The following is a 20,640-nucleotide window of genomic DNA, read 5'->3' on the forward strand; positions in this document are numbered from 1 at the left end:
CTCCCTGGAATATTGCACAAATTGTATAAATTACAAAACTCTGTCCAAAGGACAAATATCACATGGCCAGGGTCACAGAGCAGCCTGGTCGACGGAGGAGAGGGGAAAAAGGGTTCTACCTCTGACCCCCAGTCACAGTTTTTCTGGTTGACCAGCTCACAGTTGAGAGCTGATGCAGGAACCAGGCCAGGCCCTGGCTGCCCACAGCTTAGCACTTTTGGCTGGGCAAAAAGTGAATTCAGAAAAGTTCAAGAGGCCTGAGCCAAACTACTCCCACCACAGAAACACAGATGAGATGTCAGGAACAGCAAACTTTGAAAACTATTAATTGCCATAACCTTTTTAATGCACCTACTAGCTAGGTGTGGTGGTGCACACCTGTAATTCCAGTGACTCAGGAGGCTGAAGTGAGAAGATCCTAAATTCAAGGCTAGCCTCAGCAACTTAGTGAGACCATATCGCAAAATGAAATTTGCAAAGGACTGGGGATGTAGGTGAGTGGTAAAGCTCCCGTGGGTTCAGTCCCTAGTACCACACACACACACACTCACAGAAGCACCTCATTCCTATGTGGTCCCTGGGACTTGGAGCCCACCTTGTGCCTCATAGCTATTTACCAAATGTTGATTGCATTGACCGGTTGGTGACTGCTACCAGACAGGAAGTCCAGCAGACCAGCTAGTGCTCTCTCTCTACTTACTCACAGATGAACAAGTTTATGCGTTCACTTCCATCAACTGAGGGTAACAAGTTGACACGGGGACAGCAAGGGGCTGGATCATGAAGCACAGACCTCAGGAAAGATAACGCAGGCTAGTGGGTCTCATGGCAGCAACACAGAATGTCAAACCCAAAGTGAGCCCAGCTCACAGTAGGCAACTTTGCGTAGATCAGAGAAAGTGTAACCTCTGGGCATAAAAGGACCTAGATTCCCATCTCAGCTTCCTGGCTTGCACTGTGGCCTTGCATAGGTACTGAACCTTTCTGAACTTGAGCTTTCCTCACCTGTAAATGAAGATAATGCCAACCGACTTGTGATTGCTATAGGGATTTTAGATAATGTGTGGAAAATCTATCACACACAACAGGTTTTTGACTAGTCATGGCTATTATGGACTTCAGGGATGATACTTATGATAGAACGACAAAATTTCACAGACAGCGTTTTGTCCACACCACTAACGTTCAGTTCATAATAGCACTTAGAGGTCAGGTGTCATTCTCCAAGTCCACCAACATCCACTCCTGCCTTCCATGGCCCCTCAGACCTCTAGTCACAAAAATCCCTGTTCATCTTACAGTTCAATCTTTCTGTGAAGATTATATTGTGGGAAGTTAAGAAAAACAGATAACTTCAGATGAACTATGTATTACTTGGGTGTTTTTAATAACTAGCAAGTATAATCTTCAGAATGAGAAAGTGTCAACGGGAAAGCTTTCAATGCCCCCAAAGATGCTCAACCACGAGGAAGCCAGACTCAAGACATCGCCAGCACAATTGGTTCTCTGGGTTTGGAGCAGTTGGACAAGGTCACACATTTCCAAGTTTCTCAAAGTTGAGCAAGGAGCTTGCAAGGAGAGTCACGAATGTCCACTATCTTGAGAAACTCCAGTGTGCCATTTATCATCTGCTGATTTATATTCTAAATTATGGCAAAGATTGACCATTGGTTCTAAAATTCCTTAACCCTTTTCCTTCCATCCCAAAGTCTAGTGTTACTAGCTTGGAGTCACTTCCTAGGAAGCAGGGCTTGCCTTCTATGATTGTCCCTGCATGAGCATCCACAGTACTTGAGGAACTTGCTCACAGGCAGGGTCTCACTCAGAAGGTCAGGGGCCGTGGGCTGGGATTCTGTGTTTCCAACAAGCTCCCCTGTGACACTGTTGCTGGTGGTCTACATGCCTGAAATGCTGAGGCACAAGGAAGAAAGTGACTAGAAACCCTAATGCCTAGAGTTCATCCGAGAGAACTAAATGTTTGCAGATTTTTCCTCTCCACTGAGCTTTTTTTTCTATAAATGGACCTCATAAATGAGGCTTGAAAATTAAAGAACTCTATTTAAATCAAATTAAAGCAAAGGAAAAGATTCGGAGAAAATAAATGACTTCATGGTTGTTATGCTGAACCAGGTTCAGCCATCTTCACTGACTCTAAAAAGGCCCCTGTCCTCTCCTCACAGTCTCAGGGATGCCCTAAGTCAAGTCCTCTGAGGCTTAACTCCATCTCCCCTTCCCTGGAGGAGGGGCTCGAGCACTTTCTGCAACCAGACAGTCTCCCCCAACACCCACTGACTACAGATCCCCCTGTCTCTTGGCTTGAGGAAGAAAGTACTTTTCTGTTCCATTTGGTTGGCAAAGTTGGAAGGGAAAGAAAATGTGTTATGGAGGAAAAGGTTTGTGGGGCTCAGCAGCTCCTCCGTGGCCCCTATTCCAGCAGGGCAAGCCAAGGCGATTTCTTTAACACCGCCTTCCTCTGGGCCCCTGTGGTTTCTGCCCATCAGCGCTAACCAGCTCTTTCTCTATAATGTGCAGTGCTCTCCCTCACCTGGAAATCTCCACTTGGGAAGCCAGCGGGCACCCTCTGTCTCAGCCTGCGGCTTTCTCCACTGCTACACCCTCCTGATACCACACGCTCAGGACACCTGGCTATCTGCACCACAAATGATGAAAACCCTCAGACAGGATCAGGAAGACTTCAGGTTAAAATGTGAGCTGGTGGACGGTCTCTTCTCCCAGAAGGTGCTTGCCCATTTGTGTATATGTAGACAGAGCATGTGTGGGCGCTTGAGTGCGCATGCTCAGAAGCTAAGGACCTGGGGTTATTAAAGAAAATCTGAAATGGGACAAAATAGGATGTTTGGGGGATGAACTATGAGTTCTCTTCCTGGATCAAGCAGCAGCCACCTTTGTAGTCCTGAGAAACAGCCCCTGCCTCCCCTCATGTACCTTTCCTACATTTTACCCCAAAGAAAGTCCCCACTGTCCTACCCCGGGCGAGTGACCTCCAGCAACTTGTCCTTTCACTCTCAGCCCCTCTCATGCTTGATTCTTTCCCAGGAAATTATTAAATTATTTCTGATGGCCTCACTCCTCCTCACAACCCCCCGCCCTTTTTGAGTCTTGGAGAGAGTAGTGTAGGGCTTGTTTCAAAAACTCATCTTAGTTCCGCCAAATCATGTTTTCTGTCTATCAAACCAAAGTCAAAGTTGTTAACACATTTCCTGATGTGCTACGGCTCAATGAAAACTGCTGAAAAATCTTTGGATGGAAGTTACTCCAAATGCTGTGCCAGCCCAAACTTGAACTTGATAATGCAGGCTCTCCCACGGTCCCCTGGTGTCTCAACGAATCTATTCAAGCACCTCCTAAGCCTCCACCAAGATTTAGATTCAACAGGCACCTATCACATGCAAGACTTTCTTTAAAATATGATCCATTTAAATTGACCATGAAAGATTGGTATTATTGTATCTATCCCACTCAGGAGAAAACAGAAGCTCAGAAAATTCAATGTGTTGAATTACATGCTTAAGACATCGCAGGTTCATAGTTCAATCCAGCTCTCTAACTTCAAATCCAGCACTTTTCTCATTATAAAATGGTATCGGTTTCTCACATCAGAGACCCACAGTAGCTGGGTTAATGTTGGGCACAAAGAACATTCATTAAATGGTTTTGTCTTTGCCTTGCATTTAAGTTTGTAGGCAAATGTGCAAAGTCACACCAATTTATAATTTAAAGATTAAAATAATTTCGGTTTTTTTTGTATTGAGGAGTCAAAATGCAGCTATTTTAAAAACAGATTAAGAAAAACAGTTTCAACAGATATGCCAAGATCATTATTAATACCATGAGCTTCACTTTGATGTCTTTTCAAAGAACTTAAATGCACAGGTGAGAGCAAGACATTAAAAATCACCTTACCTGAGAAGCCAGGTCTCAGAAAAAAGAGACAAATAGACCCAGGCACCTCGAGGCCTCCATTTTTGGTGTAAATTTTTCTTCAGTCATCATACTTATTTTAAAATTTTTAAGATAATGCTTGTATCTAAGAATTAAGAAAATATAGTAAATAATACTAGCTAAAAGGGGCTGATTTAACAAGGCTTCATTTTGCAAACTGTATGTTCCTCCAAGGAATTCACTTGGCTTTACCCATCATGAACTCCAAGTTCATAATTGTTGGATAAGTGTATGAATGATTAAGCATTTTTATCCCAAAACTATTTTATGATATAAATCAAACAATTTTAACAGAATTTAACATGAACAGACATTTAAATTATTTCCCCATAGCCCTGAAGTGAGATCCCAGTAGCTCTATACGATAACCAAACTTGGGAACTATCAGACGTTTTTATGTTCGCTGTTCTAGTTGACATGAAAATGGATGGCACTTTGGGTTTAAATTGCATTTTCTTGATTACTAATTATGTAGAAATCCTTTTAATTTGCTTGTTGGCCATTCAAAGTTCTTATTCAGATCTTTCATCCACTTTTTACTGAGGCATCTTTTAACTGTGAATTTTTAGTAAACCTTTATATATTGTGGATGTAGATCCATTGTCAGAGGTATGCATTAAAAAATTGTATTCCAGATTGTGGTTGATTTATTCTTGCAAAAGCACAATTTTGACAAGCTTGGAGACAAAGTCATGAGTATCCATTAGGAGCCCAACTCAGCGGTAAGAAAGTCCAAGGTCTGAGTATTCTGAGAGGGCTGCCTTTTCTAACCTTTCAGCATGAGGTCCCTTATTATGTTAAGACAGAGTTTCCAGTTGTTATCTTGTGGTTCTCAGTCTGTCCAGAGAAGTTGACAATCCCTAGGCACACGGCCCTACCAAGGACAGGGTTTACACTAAAAGCAGCAGGACCTTTGTAGGGGAGAAAAGGAGAGACTCACATGCACATAAATCCATGCAAACAATAAGCACAACACTAAGCACCCAACAACTAGCACCCAATGGAACCACAAGTGACACCACCAACCTTGGACTAGACATTGCCATAGATAGATACTCTGTGTCACTCAACATCTGTCTTCATCTCTCACGCTGCCCGAGCGAACACTAAGAAAGGTGATAAAAGATGTTCAATGTCACAACGAACGCAGGCAAGGCCAAGACATGATTTTTTTTAGAACTTAATTCACTCTCTTTGCCAAAGTAATGCCTGTTTACTATAGAAAATTTGGAAAATACAGATAAGCAAAGAAGAGAAAATCTCACAAATCCCATTCTCCAGAAATAAACAGTTTAATATTTTAGTGTATATAGGGATTCAGTCCTTTTCTTCTGCATATATGTTTTAGCTTTTTTAAATGGGCTCACAGGAGGCATGCTGATTTGCAATCTGTTTCTCCTACTTTTTTCTTTAACTGTGACAGTTTTCCATGTCATTGCACTGGGTTCTATTACCTAATGTTTAATGGCCAAATAGCTCTCAGTTGAATAGCTACACCACAATTTATTTAACCAATCTCCTATTGCTGAACTTTTTAGCTTGTTTCCAGTTCTTCACTTAAATGCAACCCTAGGATAAATGTTCTAAAAACTGAATCTTTGAGCATCCAAGATTATTTTCTTCTAGTGAACTTCTGGAGATGGAGTAACTGGGTCATGAGGGATGCAAAGGCTTTAGGTTTAACAGTCTGCACAACTACTATCTCATTTAAAGGAAAAAGCTGGGACGGGGATATGGGTCAGTGGCAGAGTGTTTGCCAAGCATTCATGAGGCCCTGGGTTCCATCCCCAGCACTACAAAAAAAAAAAAAAAAAAGGGAAGGAAAATTGGAAAGAAAAAGTTTACATTTGCACATTTATAGAGCAAATATGCAGCCCAAACCTTTAGGGAGGGCTCTGTCTCCATAGGCATCACTCCCACTGCTGGAGATAACCCAGCACGGGTGGTGTCACCTTGATTCCACACAGGAGGCCCCCAGGGTTCTGCAAGGTTCAGACACATGGCTAGCAAGTGGTGACTTAGGATCAGGACTCAGCTGTGTCTGAAGGTAAAGCCTGTGTTGTTCCCATACTTTGTCCTCTTGGCTTCTATTTATTGAGGCAGAGAAGCACTTCTCAAGGGCTTTTTCCGAAGGGTCTGTCTATAGGGAGCGGGGGTGGAGGAGGAGCTGGCTGAAGTATCAATATTGCAGATACTTAATCCAACCAAACATGACGTCTCACTGGCATCGCGGTCCAGTGCTGGGGCAAGGGTTGCTCCTGTAGTCATCCAGGTACTCGGGCTCCTTCCATGTAAATTCCATGACCTTCTGTAAGTCCTCTAGGGTCACTGACAGGAGGGTTGTCTTGGGGTGGGAAGGGCAAGCCTGGAAATGGAGCACATCCCTTCTCCTCATATTCTGTTGGCTAGAATTCACCATGACCACACTTTGCGGGATGTAAAGAGCCCAGGAAGGAGAGAACAGAGATACTAAGCACACTGTAGCTCACAGGGTAGAATAAAATGAGTTTGTTTGTTTTCCCAGCCCTCAGTTAACTAGAAAAATCTACAAATCCCTTGCTGAAACTAATATGGAAGTTTAGTATGGATATATTGGAGTCCACATCCACATCAGTGCCAGTTCTGATCTCATAGCTGTGTATCTTTGGGGATAATAACAATAATAACAGCTGACGGTTATTGAGTGCTCTATGTAAGGTGTGGAGTGAGTAGTTACGCACTCAAACTTTGGAGTCAGACTACCTAGGTTCAGATTCCAGTGGTCCCTTGTTAGCTGTGTGACCTTGGGCAAGCAACTGAACCTCTCTGTGCTTCAGTTTCTTCATCCATAAAATAGAGCCAAGATAGGAACTTGTATCAGAGTGTTGGTAAGGATTAACTGTGTTGTGCCTGTAAGTGAGCTTAGAACCATGTGTGAATCAGAGCAAACCATACCTAAGTTTTAGCTGCTACTGTTGGGCTGGTGTGCCAGTCATTGTGTGAAGTGCTTTGAAGTTATTAGACTTGTGGTTTCCTCCTCCACAAAGTGGGGGAGGGAGTACAACCCACAGGGCTGTTGTTGTGATGAAGCGAAGTCATTTATGGAAAGCAACGCCTGGCATCTGGCTGGAGTGAGCTGCTCCGTGAACAGCAGACGCTGCTCACCTCCCCCACGTGCTCAATTCATCAAGGTTTGCCGGCCGGCACAATTGTCTCACCCTGTGCTGCTGTCGGAAGGTCACTGACGACAATTCTGGTGCTCATTCAGAACGGGCAGAGAGAAAAGAATTCTATAAGCAAAGCTGTCTCCCATGTGCACCTCCCGTCCCATTGTGCGCGGGGGAACGTGGTGTCGCATGCACATTATTCCACTCCCCCGCAACACCGTGCCCTCCCCCCTCCGCTCTATTCAGCATAGATTAAAAGGCACTGCCTTTCCCAGCTGCCTTTCTGAGAGTCTTCCTGCCCACAGGGATCCCAGTGCAGGAGGCAGCCCCTGGGAACCCCAGGGGATTCTCTTGGGAGCCAGGCAGTAGCCTGGCCCTGGCCACCACCCGGGAGTCTGGCATGGGATGCAGTGCCCACAGCTGCCTTGAGTCTGCTGACACTGCCCTCCTGCCTCAGATGCCCAGGAAGGGTCTCTCTAAAAGGAACCTCCAGAGATCTAGGTCCTGGTCACCTTCCTGTGTCTGCCCCAGCCCCAACCTCTATAGGCACCTTAGTTCAGAATCACCCTCGGCAACAAAGGCCATATAACCACATTGGTGCTGATGTTGTTTTGGCTCACCTCAGCCCCATTTTTCCCTGGAGTTCAGTAGCTCTAAACTGTCCCACTTCCTGTCTTGTCCTTGGAAAGAGTCAGGGTCTATCTGTCTTTCAAGACCAGCAACCCCATTCCTACAAATAGACCACAAGCACACAAGGTCTGGAAGTTCACCAGCACCTCTACTATAGAGCGCCATCTCCCCTCTCACTCATTCATCCGTTCACTTAAATATTTAGATGATTAAATAAATCTCTAAGTTAATATTTACTGAATGCTTATGTCTGGTCACTGTACTTGGTGCCAGGAATACAAAGTCTAATCTAACACATTTCTGCGTTCACAAAGCCACCAGTAAAGTGGGAGACAGAGAGGACAGGGACCAAGGGACAGGTAGCAAAGGAAGAGAGGGATGATTGAGGAGCACCAAGGGGAGAAGCCCCCTAGCTTGAGGGATCAGCGAAGCTTCCCAGATAAGGGAGTGCCTTGCTGGGCCTTAAAGGATGAGGGGACTCAGTTACACATATATAGGGTGGGTTTCTTGGCAGCAGAGAGAGCACAGGAAGGGGCATGGAGGGCACAACAGCAGGCACCCATTGGGAACCACTGGGCTGTTGTTCAGGGTGGAGAGGGGAAGGGCAGGGCTGCAGCAGGTGGGCTGGTGCAGGTCTGGGTGTGGCGGGGACAGCTCAGCCAGGTATTCCCAGACCTTCCTCATCTCAATACCGAGGGTTCCACTTCCCTGGGACCCACTTGATTCTGGGTGAAGCAGGGAGATTGGCCACCCTACTCCAGTTCCTCTTTGCATGCTTAGAAATTTTGCTCAGATAACAAGAAGTCAGGAAAAAGTCATAAGCAGGCAAGTGACATGATTGGATTTGTATTTATAATTTATACAAAACCCTGCTCCTCTACTTTCGCCATGCGAACAGGGGTATGCCCTCTTTCAAGAGCATCACACCATGAGGCTTGTGATGTCCACCAATGCCTTTCCACCAAATGGAACATCCTGTCCACACCCCCCCCCCACACTCCTCATGGTAACCTGTTCAACAGCACTGGCCCTCCTGAGCAGCCCATGAGATCACAGAACATGGAAATTCTGAAGAGAGCTCAAGCATGTCAGCATTTTCCTAGAGCACAATTTCTAGCCAGTGCCTTCCAGCCTTTAGAGCCATGGAGACGATGTATCTAATGTGAGGGAACAGCAGTAGCCTAAGGAAATCCAATACGGAGAGAATCCCACTGTAACAAGCTTGACAGATATCAATGCTGCTGTTTTGTGTTCAAATCTCATTAAGGCTGACCAGACTATTGCCAGAGTGGTGAGGAGACATGCTCTATTGTTTATTAGTTTTATTTTGTTTGCATAAAAAGATTCCAGTTACATGGTTAATTGCAAACAACACAGCAACAACAGGGGGTGAGGAGAAATAGACAAAAGGGATGTTTTGTGCAAGAGCCTGGAAGGTAAAAGCCATCAGGGCAGAATTCAACTCTTCTGCAACGGTAGCCCATGATATTAATTGTAAAAGTCTATTATATATGTCCATAAATAAAGACACTAGAGCTACTCAAGATATTCATTAAGTCTGTTTTGGAGATGGCTCGTTGGGGATTTGGAAGAGCTTGTTAAATTCTTGGTGCTGGTGGAAGCGCTGTTGGCAGGTGTGCAGAGAGCAGCCGGCTGGGCTCTTTGCACAGACAGGGAAGCTGTAAGGAGGAGGATGGGTGGGGGTGGGGCGGGTTTTGGAGGAGTGCTGGGAAAGGCAGGCAGACTGAAGTGAGATGGAGTGAAACCCTCGAAAAAGTGTGCCCTGGGCTCTGTCAGCTCCCCAGAGATGGCAGCTCCAAGAGGCACTGGGGGAGGGAAGGTTGTGGGCAGCAGAGCTGGGCCAGCCAAGGAGGTGTCCCCACCCTGAGGAGGTTACCACCCTCTCTGGTCCTCCCAGCTCTGCTCCTTCCTCTAAAACAGCCACTGGGCAATCTGTGCAGAGCACAACTAGAAAGTGCAGAGAAGATGGATATTTTCTAGCAAATCAAGTGTGAAATCCAGACATGAATTTCTTTGAAATTTCACTGGGGATTTTCACAACCAAGGTCATTGTTTCGTGGCCTCCCTTCCAGGTAAGAGACCTCATTCTTACTCTGAATAGTTCTCTCTCTGGCCCTCTTGACATTTCCATATTATCTAAGCCCTGAGTGGCTCCACACCCTCTCACCAGGAAACTCCTTTGCCCTTGTCCCCACTCTGCCCGGGTAGGGAGTCAAGGGAGGCTGAGAAATCTGCCCAAGATCCCAAGCAAACAAGGAGAGAAGCCAGGGCTCCAACTCCAGCCAAAGCAGAAAGTAGACACACTTCACTCCCTCCACATTCCTGGCACTGAGGCTGGGGCTGGGCAAACTAGAGGAACACCACAAAGCCTCTGCCCTCAGGGAGCTCAGTCTGGTGCTGACAAACCTCCTGCCCTCGGGTCCAGGCGTCTCAGAGCTCCCTTAGCATGGCTTGGGACATGTGCTGATCACCTATTCTTTTGGAGCAGACCTTCAAAGTCAACGTCAACCCTGTCCTCCACTAGACACCTAGCAGCTACGGCACAGACAGTCGGTTTTACAAAAAGGGACATCTCCGCTGTGAGAGACGCCCCACCCACCACCCGGCTTTCCATCTGCCATTTCAAAGGCCCATCCAAGCGAGATGCTTCCACCACAAGCAGCCCTATCATAGCCAATTGCAAGGTGCTGCTCTTTATTAAAGGTGCAGGCCATTTCCACTAGTGACGCCTATCAGCAATTCGGTGTGTGCACACGGCACTGCCACCCTGTATCTGCCAGAGGACTGATAAGGTGCCTCTCGTTGGGTTTTGACAAGCAGCAGCATGGGAGGATGCATCAGAGGCCCCACCAAGCCAGGGGCATGTTGCCAAGGAATAGGCTCCGGGGTGGGGGGAACAAAGAGGACCAAAACAATATCTCAAAGCAAGCAGTGAACCCTGAAAGTGAGAATGAGGCAGGCAGACACACACACACACACACACACACACACACACAAAGAAAAGCCCAGCCTCGGATTTCTTCTAGCCCAAAAGAGTTCATTGCAACTTGGAAGTCAAAAGATAACTGACATGCGCGCGGGGGGGGGGGGGGGGGGGCAGGCTGTGACAGCCGAATGGAGGGGGAGAAGCGTGTTTGCAGCACGCATCACTTCACTGCGCATGGAGCTTGTCTCATACACACGCTCTGCGCTCTGCGAAGCCCTTCTCTCTCCCCAGAGAGGAGCTGTTTGTTCAGGCCCCGGACAGCTCCGCCTTGTCAAATGCTGTCTCCTCTGATCTTCCACCTGCCTCCTGCCTCCCAGCCTCACCTCCTTAATCTATGCAAAAGGCTGTTGCCCAAATGAACCTTCACACACCTCGAATCACTTCCGAGCAGAGCTTTACACCTCCTCTCCCATCTGCTTTAGCTTAGACCAATGAATATGCTCCTTCTGTTTTCCAAAAGAAGTGAAACCAAATGAAAGCCCTGGGCGCCTAGGTGGAATGGTCAAATCATGGCCCCCGGGAGGGGACCTGGCTTGTCCTTCTAGTATGTCTTTTAACCTCTCAGGGCCTTGAAAATCTTGCCTGTGTGTTGGGTATGAAAGTATGTTATTCCGAACATCCAAGTCGTCTTTTGGTAATCTCTTTCAACTCAAAGGCCTATGATGGCGCCAAGTCCACAGTCCCCCATCATTCACTGACAGCTGTGTCATCCAGGCACCAGGCTCCCTGTGAGGGACCTGGCTCCCCCAAGAAGCCCATGACCATATGGAGAGTCAGGCATGCAAATATCCAAACACAGAATGTGGGACAACACATTACAGCCCAGGGCTGAAGAGGAGCTGGAAAAGCTCCCCACATTAGCCTGGGAACAGAGAGCAGATCAGGAGATGACTGACGGACATCATGGGCAGAGGCTGTCCAGGCAGAAGGAGAGGATGGGCTCTGGAAAGGCATCCCCCTCCCAAGATCCCTGACAACAGTCCCGTTTGCCAGGCTCGGTGCTTCCTTGGAACTGTGAAAGACACACTCTTTCAAGCTTTTTAAAGATCCAACCCGCTAGTATCACTAACAAGAAAGCAAGACCTGGAAAAATGGCAGAACTTTCCCAGGGCTGGAACCAGGTTTCCTAATCTTGTCTGGGCACTTTTCCCATACCGTGTGTCCACGGCCTTCTCCAAGCCACCTTACCACTCAAGCTTCGCTCACTGGGAGTGTCCTTCCTTCTTCAGCTGGCTCTAGCTCCCTATTTCTTCACAATTGAGCTCAAGAGTAGCATAATGGCCAGGCGCGGTGATACATGCCTGTAATCCCAGCAGCTCAGGAGGCTGAGGCAGGCGGGTTATGAGTTCAGAGCCAGCCTCTGCAACTCAGCGGGACCCTAAGCAATTCAGGGAGACCCTGTCTCTAAATAAAATATTAAAAAGGGCTGGGGATGTGGCTCAACAGCCAAGTGCCCCTAGGTTTAATTCCCAGTACAAAAAAAAAAGTAGCATAAGGGGTGGCGCAAGAAGTGATACACACATGCCCACATGCCCATGCCGGTCAAGACAGGGTGCCAGCGTCACTTCCTCCAAAAGCTCACTCTAACCATTGTCCCTCCTTTGACTTTTCAGAGCCCCAGTGCTGATGTTTAAGCACTTGCCACACTTTAATTATCCATTCATTTTCTGTCTTCCCTGTCAAACTGGGAGTTCTAAAGAGCATCTGGTATATAGTAAGTTCTTAATGAATAGTTTTAGATGAATGGATGAAGGACTGAACAAATGAACAAATCCTATTGGAGAAATGGGGTGAGATTTTAGAAGTAACTGGAAACAAGTGACAGAACTTCAGTTCAAGTCCAGCTCCCCCCACCTCACTAGCAGGGCAAGAGCAGCTCCTCATTCCCTCTGAACCCCAGCCTTGTCTTCTGTGGCATGGGTTTCTAAGCGTACCTCTCTCAGGAGTGTCGTGAGACTTAAATATGACTATCCTTGTGAAGGTGTTTTGAAAACTGCCAAATGTGCATGTATTTACCAGTTAGAATGCTTTGCCAGCAAGTAAGGAAAAAATGCACTTTAATGTAGCTTTAATAAGGGAATATATTGGATTACATACCCAGAAATGAACAAATATGAAAAAAAAATTGAGCAGCAGACAGCTATATAAAATAGAAAGCAAGATTTTCCTAAACATGAGATTTTTCTTAAAATAAGCTTCCTAAACTTGCTTTTCCTCTGTGACATTTCCAGCTTTTAACCAGCAAGTACTGGGCTGTTACCACCCATCTGAAAGACAACAGAAGAAATCCGCCTTTAAGAAAAAAGTCTGTGGCTCTATTGTGGTCATTTATTTAAGCAACAGTTTAAACCCATAGATATTCTATTGTTTTGCCTAGTCTCTTCCAAAATCCCCTTCAGTCTCCCTATCAAGATATTTATAGTGATATTTGTGTTTTTAATAAAAACAGAGCTTGTGAGGAGAGGTTAATAAAATGATCGTAAACACACACCCCCCACCACTGTCACCACTAGAAGATAAAAAATGAAGAGCTGTAGGAATGCCAAGTGATAGTAACATGGGGTTCTTTTGTCGAGGCCTTCTGGGATAGTTCAGTTCTTTATTAGATAGAGAGGCAGGACCTAAACACCCTCACAGATGAAAGCAAGATGCTCTCACATAATTCTGTAGATAAATTTTAGTCCATCTAAGCCACAGCATCCAGCAATTCATGCACAGAGATGGCAACTGCTGCTGAGCTGTGTTTGCTGGTGAATCCACTAACATCTCATTTAATAAGAGAACGGTAAAATCAGATTGCTACAGAGCAAGATCTAAGCTTGTAGAGAAGGAATAGATATTGAAATGCAAGCTCTACAAAAAAGTCAATTCCCCAAAGGATTCTGCTGGAATGGTGCAGAAGGAACACCAACTCATTGTCCATGCTCTTGCTGACTGGTGGCTGGCTCATTTGCTTCCTGATTTTGAGCAATCCTAGCAGGGAAACAGTGTTCCTGCAGATGTCTCCCACCATCCTCTCACAGAAAAAAAAAAAATTTAAAAAAGAAAAAGAAAAGAAAAATAGAAAAAAGGAAAAAGAAAAAAAAAACGGCATTTTACCCAGATTTGTGGGACCATACTCAAGTCCAAGGGGATCATGGAAAGAACAACCGGCTGTCACAGACCAAGAAATTAGACAATCAATTGTTTACTGAGTGGCCACAGGTAGCTTGCCAGTCTTGGGCCAAGATTTGGAAAGAATACAGAAATATACAACACCATTCTGTCCAGGAGAAGGCCTCAATGTGGCTAGAGAGGAAGATGCCAGCATCTTATTCTTGACAGGGGGGTGGGGGGGACCAGCCAGGTGGGGAAGCAGCGTTCAGTCAGAAGGGTCAGATATAATCAAAGCTAGTCTCTGCGTGCCTGAAAGACTGTAAGTCAGAAGGCAGGTGGGACAGGGGTCTTGATAAAGGGCAAAAGGGACAGGCTCAAACCCAAAGGGAAGGGAATTGAGTGATCCAGGGGAGATCAAACTGCCGATGGGCCAAACAGCTGGGGAACAAAGTGGGAGAAGGTGGTGCACTCTGAACGTCCAGATTCTGAACAGCCCTAGGTTCCTTGTATTCCCAGTTTAGACTTCCTGAAATTCAAAAGGACAGATGATTAATAAAAGAAGGGTTGATTTAGCTTACCAGCTTCTGTTTGGATTATCTGTGTGTCTTAAGAAATGGATATGTAAAATACATTTGCATAGTTGCAACATAAAGGTTGACAATAACTAGCTTCCCCAAGTGAACGAGGACTGGGGATCTCCTGACTAGGTGTCACTAGAGGCTTGGCAGGGGTGCCCTGTGACCAGACAGCCAACTGGCAGCTGTCCTATAGCCACATGGCAGGCATACAGCAGGTATTACAACAAAATGTCCTTCGGTGAGGGCATGATGTGGGGTTTTCAAATAGGTAATTTTTTAAAATTCTGTTGAAAGTACTTGGTATTGAGCTTCCTAGACAAACAGACTTCTACTGGGACTGACAAAGAGTTTTGGGTGCCAAGTTCATGTATATATCACAAATAACAAGAGAACAAGGTTATGTGTAAAGTCATAGAGCACGGTTTTGAGGGATAAAACAGATGGGGGATGGACGTGGTAAGTTAAGATCAATACATTATCACCATGGCTGTGATATGCACATACTGAGTTTTGCAACCTGGACAACTCAGAAAGATGTAGACTCATTATAAGTTCTAAATCATTATCAAAATAACTCAATGACTTGTTTTCATAATGGTAATCTTGATTAAAGATATTGCACCTTTTCCAAGGGCAAAATAAGGTAATGAAGGGTACAGTATGTTTTTCATTCTCCATTTCCTCCTCTCTTAAACAGGGAAAGTTATATCTACCTCTCTTATTATTATTTCATTCAATACATAGCAAAGATTCATGGGGCCTAGGTCTTGTGCAGCCATGTGCTAGGTACTGAACGTATGGCAGGGAAAGTGACAATACCCTATCTAGCATTTGTGGATTATACAACTTGGACAGACCAACCAATACATGAGTTTATACACAAGCATGCAATGTCATTTTCTGTAGGATAAGTGCTCTGTTATGACAAAACAAGAACAAAGAAGACAGGATCAGGGACTAGAGCATGGGAAGTGGGGTCCTGTAGGAGGTGTCATTCAGATGATGTGGTCAGAGTAGGACTTTCAGAGGAAGTGCCCTGCATGAAGAGTGAGGTGGCCATGAGAACCCTGGGGGAACCATTCCCCAGGAAGAAAGGACAGCAGCTGCCAAGACCTCCAGGCAGGAATAGTTGGCAGCTTCAGGGAACAGCAAGATGACCCTGGCAGGTAACAGGGAGAGTGGAAAGAAAAGAGGTGGGAGAAGCAAGCAGAGGCCAGACCTTGAAGTGCCGTTTAGACATCCAGGTGGGCCACATGATTCTGAATCGCAGGTGACTAGTTGGACCTGGAATCAGACCTATGGGAAATATCAGGATAGAGGTGGAAGGTAAAACCAAAGTCCACGTGAAGAGAAAAAGGGACTAAAGTTCTGAGCCATAGGACATTCACCAACCAGAGGATAAGCCAGCCAAAGCCAAGCCAAAACAGAAGCCATTAACCAGAAACTATTAACATGTTAGAGAGAGCAGGAGAGAGAAAACTTGGCACACAGAGAGGGCTGTTTATTTGTGGAATGGTATGGGTAATGTGTGAAAGTCTTAGCATAGTGTCCAGCTCTGTTTCATAGCTCTCAAAAATGTTATTATTTTCTGCAATATTTAAAATAAGGAAGAAATCAGTGTCGACCAGAAAAAGAAACAATATTCCTCCAATTGAATAAAAAGGAATACAGTAAGACCATTTAAGGTTAAAATAAGAAAATTTTCCCCCTTGAAATCCCAACAATAAAAATGGCCAAATGTTATTCAATTATTAGAATATAATGTTAATGGGCACAGGAAGTCCAGAAATCTGATTTCTGTGGCCATTCCTCAGCCTTATTTTTTATTAAAACCTCTCCAGCCTGGTGTCCTTGCCCTCTCACAGAGGTGGGCAGTACTTTGGAGCAGGATTCAGCCTATCTCTTTGGAACCAATGGGTTTTATGCATGATACAACTGTTTGACACAAAGTGCTGGGGACTTGGTACTGGTGGCCCTACTGATCCCCTCTGCTGGCACCCCAGACATCTGGAAGGAGCACTGCCAGTCAGGCCCTGTTGTCCCTCTGAGCCAGCCAGAAAGGAGGTTTTGCTGACAACCACTTAATCCCCAGGCCATACTACATCTGAAGAAAATGCAAACCCAGCTGTCATCTAACTTACAACAAATGTGGACCCTCCAGTGGAGAGCGGAGTGGACCTTGCAAAAGAGAAAGCTCCCAGACCCCAAAGGACAAAGGGACCTAAAGGAAAGAACCCGAAGAATCCTTGCTCAGCACTTAGCAGCTGGGGATGCACATGTACATTCACTGTCTCACAAGATGCAGGGGCAGAAATGGGGGATGCCACCTCTCACTTATAAATGGGGAAATCAAGGAACACAGAGCAGGAAGAGACTTACCTAAGAGTACAACATACTTAGTCATGAGCTTGGATTGTATCCAGGTCTCTGGATTCCTTGCCTACAAGGTTAATATAAGGACTAGATGAGATATAGAAACAGGTATGTACAGGTGATTCTGAGATGCCTGGACCCCAAAGCAGAATTAGGCAAATCAAATTTTGGAGTTGGATTACTTCCACTTGAATCCTAACTTGGTAACTATAAAACACCACAATAGTTACTCTTAACCTCCCTGCCTCTAGGTTCCTTCACCTAGTAGTACCTACCTTATTCTAAGACTGTGGTAAAAATTAAATAGAAAAATGTAAAGCACCTGGCACCATCCCTAACACATAGTACATACTCAATAAATATAAGCTACTTTTAATAGCAATAACAATATTGTCCACTAACTATGTGAGTGGCCTTGCATGAGTTGCTTCTTTTTGTATTCTAGGTGCCCTCATCTGTAAAGTAGGGTGGTGGGTGGGTGGGGGGCGTTAAACTAGAGACAGTTGGGAGGTGGAAGAAGACTCCGGTGTCAGGAAGTAAGCCTCTGAGTTCTGGCTCCTCCCCATTTATTCTTTCAAAACTGCATTGTCCCATTGGAGAAATGAAGGTAATAAATGGTACCTATCTGCTGGATCTCTTTGAAAATTAAATAATGCACATAAAGTTCTTAATGCAGGGCACATAGTAAATACTTGCTGAAGCCCCGATACTGCAGCTATTTCCACTGTCTGCAATTCTTCTCCAAAGATGACAAAGATGATAGAGTCCAACTTCCTAGGTGACACTGAATGACTCCTTGCCATCTGAGACCCCCAGTTTCCCCACTGTAAAATGGGGGCTTGGAGCAGAAGGTCTTAAAGGAGCCTCCATTTCTTATGTTCTAAGGTTACAGGCAGCTCAGGATCAAACGGCCAAGAAAACATCTCTTCCCAGGGAGTCATGGAATCCTCCCAAAACTCAGGGTTGGAGAGCCCGGCTGGCTGCTGTTACACAAGCTTGGAAGCCATATCTCCTGGCGCGTGTCCCTTTAGCATTAACTGTCAGCAAAGCTGGCCTTCAAAGCAACTGCAAATGATGTATCTGTGCACAGTGGGGAGCCAGCAAGCACGGGCGCCATATTCTCCTCTGTGGTTAGACCACTGTGGTCTCCGCCAGGACTCCTCTGACTTAGGCCATTTTAGGACACTAAGACAACTGTTCTCTTCCTTCCTTATTTCATAGAGTTCAACGTCAATGTTGTAATTATTCTCTGTGTAATATAAAACATTTAGCAGAAACACTTAAGGAGTAGGCAAACAGCTTCAGGAAAGCTGTATCATATGGGGCCTTTACTGCTCAGTCACCCCATATCAGATGACACACTCTAACCTGCGTAATAGCTGACTAAGGGTCATGAGAATCAGTCTCTTGAGAAAAACTTGCTGAGCAAAATGCAGCTTCCTCTATCTCCTTTATCTCCCAAAACCAGTTCAATGAGAAGGACTGTCCAACAAGAAGCCTTAGCCATTTCCTCATTAGCCACTCCTTCACCCATTCAGGCCAAATGGGTATTTGATACAACAAGGAAATGTGTCCAGTACATTATTAATTGGATTCAGTGAAGGAAAGGTCACAGGGGTGACCTGCACAATTATGGGATATGGGCAACAGTCCAATCAGAGAGAGAGTCAGGGAGGCAGGGAAATCAATGGCTATGAAATCATGGAGGTTAGGAATAGTTGGAGGCAACCACAAGGCAGATGTTCTGCCCAAACCCAGACATATGCAAAGTTGCTGTCTTCAACCATCTTCAACTGTTTATTATTCTGAGGGAAAGTTCTTGTCTCTAAGGTATCTGGTGCAAAGAAATGAACCCAGAGGGTTGCCACCAGATCACAGGAACAAGAACCACTCAATTCAGTAGATTTGATTGGAAATTTATCAGACTGGTTAGAGCTGCAGCAAGAAAAGAGATGTCAAGGCGCCCACCAAAGGAAACTGGGCTTGTTATTTTTCGATTTCCTGATGTGGTTGCTCAATATTCTCAATAGTCTCATGAGGACATGAGTTTCTAAGAGGCTTTTCCAGAGAGAGTGTGTTGGGGTAAGGAAATGGCCCCAAACTGCCTTAACTGGGCATTGATTCTTTAGAATCAATGTGCATTTAATTCTACAATGAAATGGTAGTGAACCATCTAGAAGATCTCCCGAGGGCACACAGCTCAAAGGAAATCTCCAAGGAAGTCACAAAAGTTAGCACAGGGTATTGTGCCAGAAATGGACCACACAGTATTAAAACCCTCAATCCCTGTGAACGGTCCTGGCTAAGGATTCCTTGGTATTAAATGATAACTACAGAGAGAACAATCCATCTTGCTTATCCAACACAGAGTAGACCAGGCAGAAATGAAGTTGTGATCATTTTATAAAGGTTTTTAGATTATTAATCTGAATCATCAATGAAAGCTTTCATTAAATTGCACCCTAGGAATTGATTTGCAATGGGTAGTTCCAATGTAGTATGCAAAGTTGCTGTAGAAAATTAGCCATCCTAGACTCCCTAAAGAATACAGACATGACATCCGGGCATCTGTTAAGTTTGCTCAAAAACATATGCGAAGGCTTTTTTTTTTTTTTTTTTAAAGAACCATAATTACATCCTGCTGAAACCTCCAAGGACCCTGCTAACTGCCTTTGTATTACAACATCCATTTCCCACTTAGGAGGCTCGGCTCTGCTATTTAGTGTGCCTTACAATCTGCTTGACTGTCCAGCACACTTTGTCAGCCACAGTCTGAGAATGGTCAAGTCTTTCCATGCTCCAAGAAGATCCACTTGAAGTCGGTAAGAGTTGTAATGTGCTATGTTGGTGTGTCCTTTGTTAAAGTATGACCAGGAATTTAAAGCTTAAAGGGACTTCTGCATTAATTCATGACAAGTCTATTCATTTTCAGATGGTACCATTGAAGATTGGAGAGAGAAGCGGGTTGTCCAATATCATATAGCTAAACTATGAAACAATATACAATATAATGATTAAAAACTTAGGCTCTGGGGTCACTTATTTTCTCTATGACTTTGCGCAAAACACTTGACTTCCCCAGGCCACACATAACCGATGAGCTTCAGCTGTTAGTATCCTTTTCTTCTTCATAAACATGATCTCACTTAATCCTTATAACAACCATTCATTCAAGGGAGGAAAGGGTTGGGGTTACCAACCTTATCACACAGATAAGAAAACTGAGGTCCATGGCTATACATGCCCAACTGCTATTCTCTTACAATCCTGCTAAAGCAGACAGTAGGGAGTGTGGACGCCCTCACCATCCCATCAGCTCTCTTCGTGTGCCTAGAGAGGAACAGGGAGGCGAGGGGGAGCTTGCTTGTTTGTTTCTACACACAAGCTAAACTAGTGTGGCTGATATGCTCAGGTGTGGAATCCTGCAGTGCATCATGGTCCACTGGGCTGCTCCCTGTCCTATGGGAGGGAAGAGAGCAGTTGGGTCTCTGAACCTGCTTCTGGATGATGGGGACACATATGTAGGGGGAGGCAGCATATCACTTCAGGATTCAACCACATATTTTAAAGCTAACATCAGAGTACTTGTCACTACTCCATCAGCCTGCCCTCCTGACCCCCAAATATGGCCTTTGGGAAAATGTAATTGCCTGCTCTGAGTGACACCGGAGCCGGGTGTGTGATAAAGTTGTAGACAGTCACTCTGATTATGAACCCTAACAGAAGGGGAACTATATTGAATGAATGCAGGAGTGAATGAATGAATGCACATCAGGGCTATTTATTCTTGAGCTCTGGAGTGCAATATGGTGATGTCTCCATTATTGCATCTTCTGGGAACTCAATC

General features: G+C 45.1%; 1 long non-coding RNA gene across 1 annotated transcript; it reads left to right on the forward strand.

Annotated features, from left to right (window-relative positions):
• Positions 1 to 9,699: 9,699 nt before the first annotated feature.
• On the forward strand, positions 9,700 to 19,794 carry LOC114093706 (uncharacterized). The gene is made up of 3 exons (XR_003582924.2): positions 9,700 to 9,832; positions 19,495 to 19,615; positions 19,726 to 19,794. It is a non-coding gene; the product is annotated as an uncharacterized lncRNA (long non-coding RNA).
• The last annotated feature ends 846 nt before the right edge of the window (positions 19,795 to 20,640 follow it).

The sequence above is a fragment of the Marmota flaviventris genome, chromosome 9, assembly GCF_047511675.1.
Source record: "Marmota flaviventris isolate mMarFla1 chromosome 9, mMarFla1.hap1, whole genome shotgun sequence".
Lineage (NCBI taxonomy): Eukaryota > Metazoa > Chordata > Mammalia > Rodentia > Sciuridae > Marmota > Marmota flaviventris.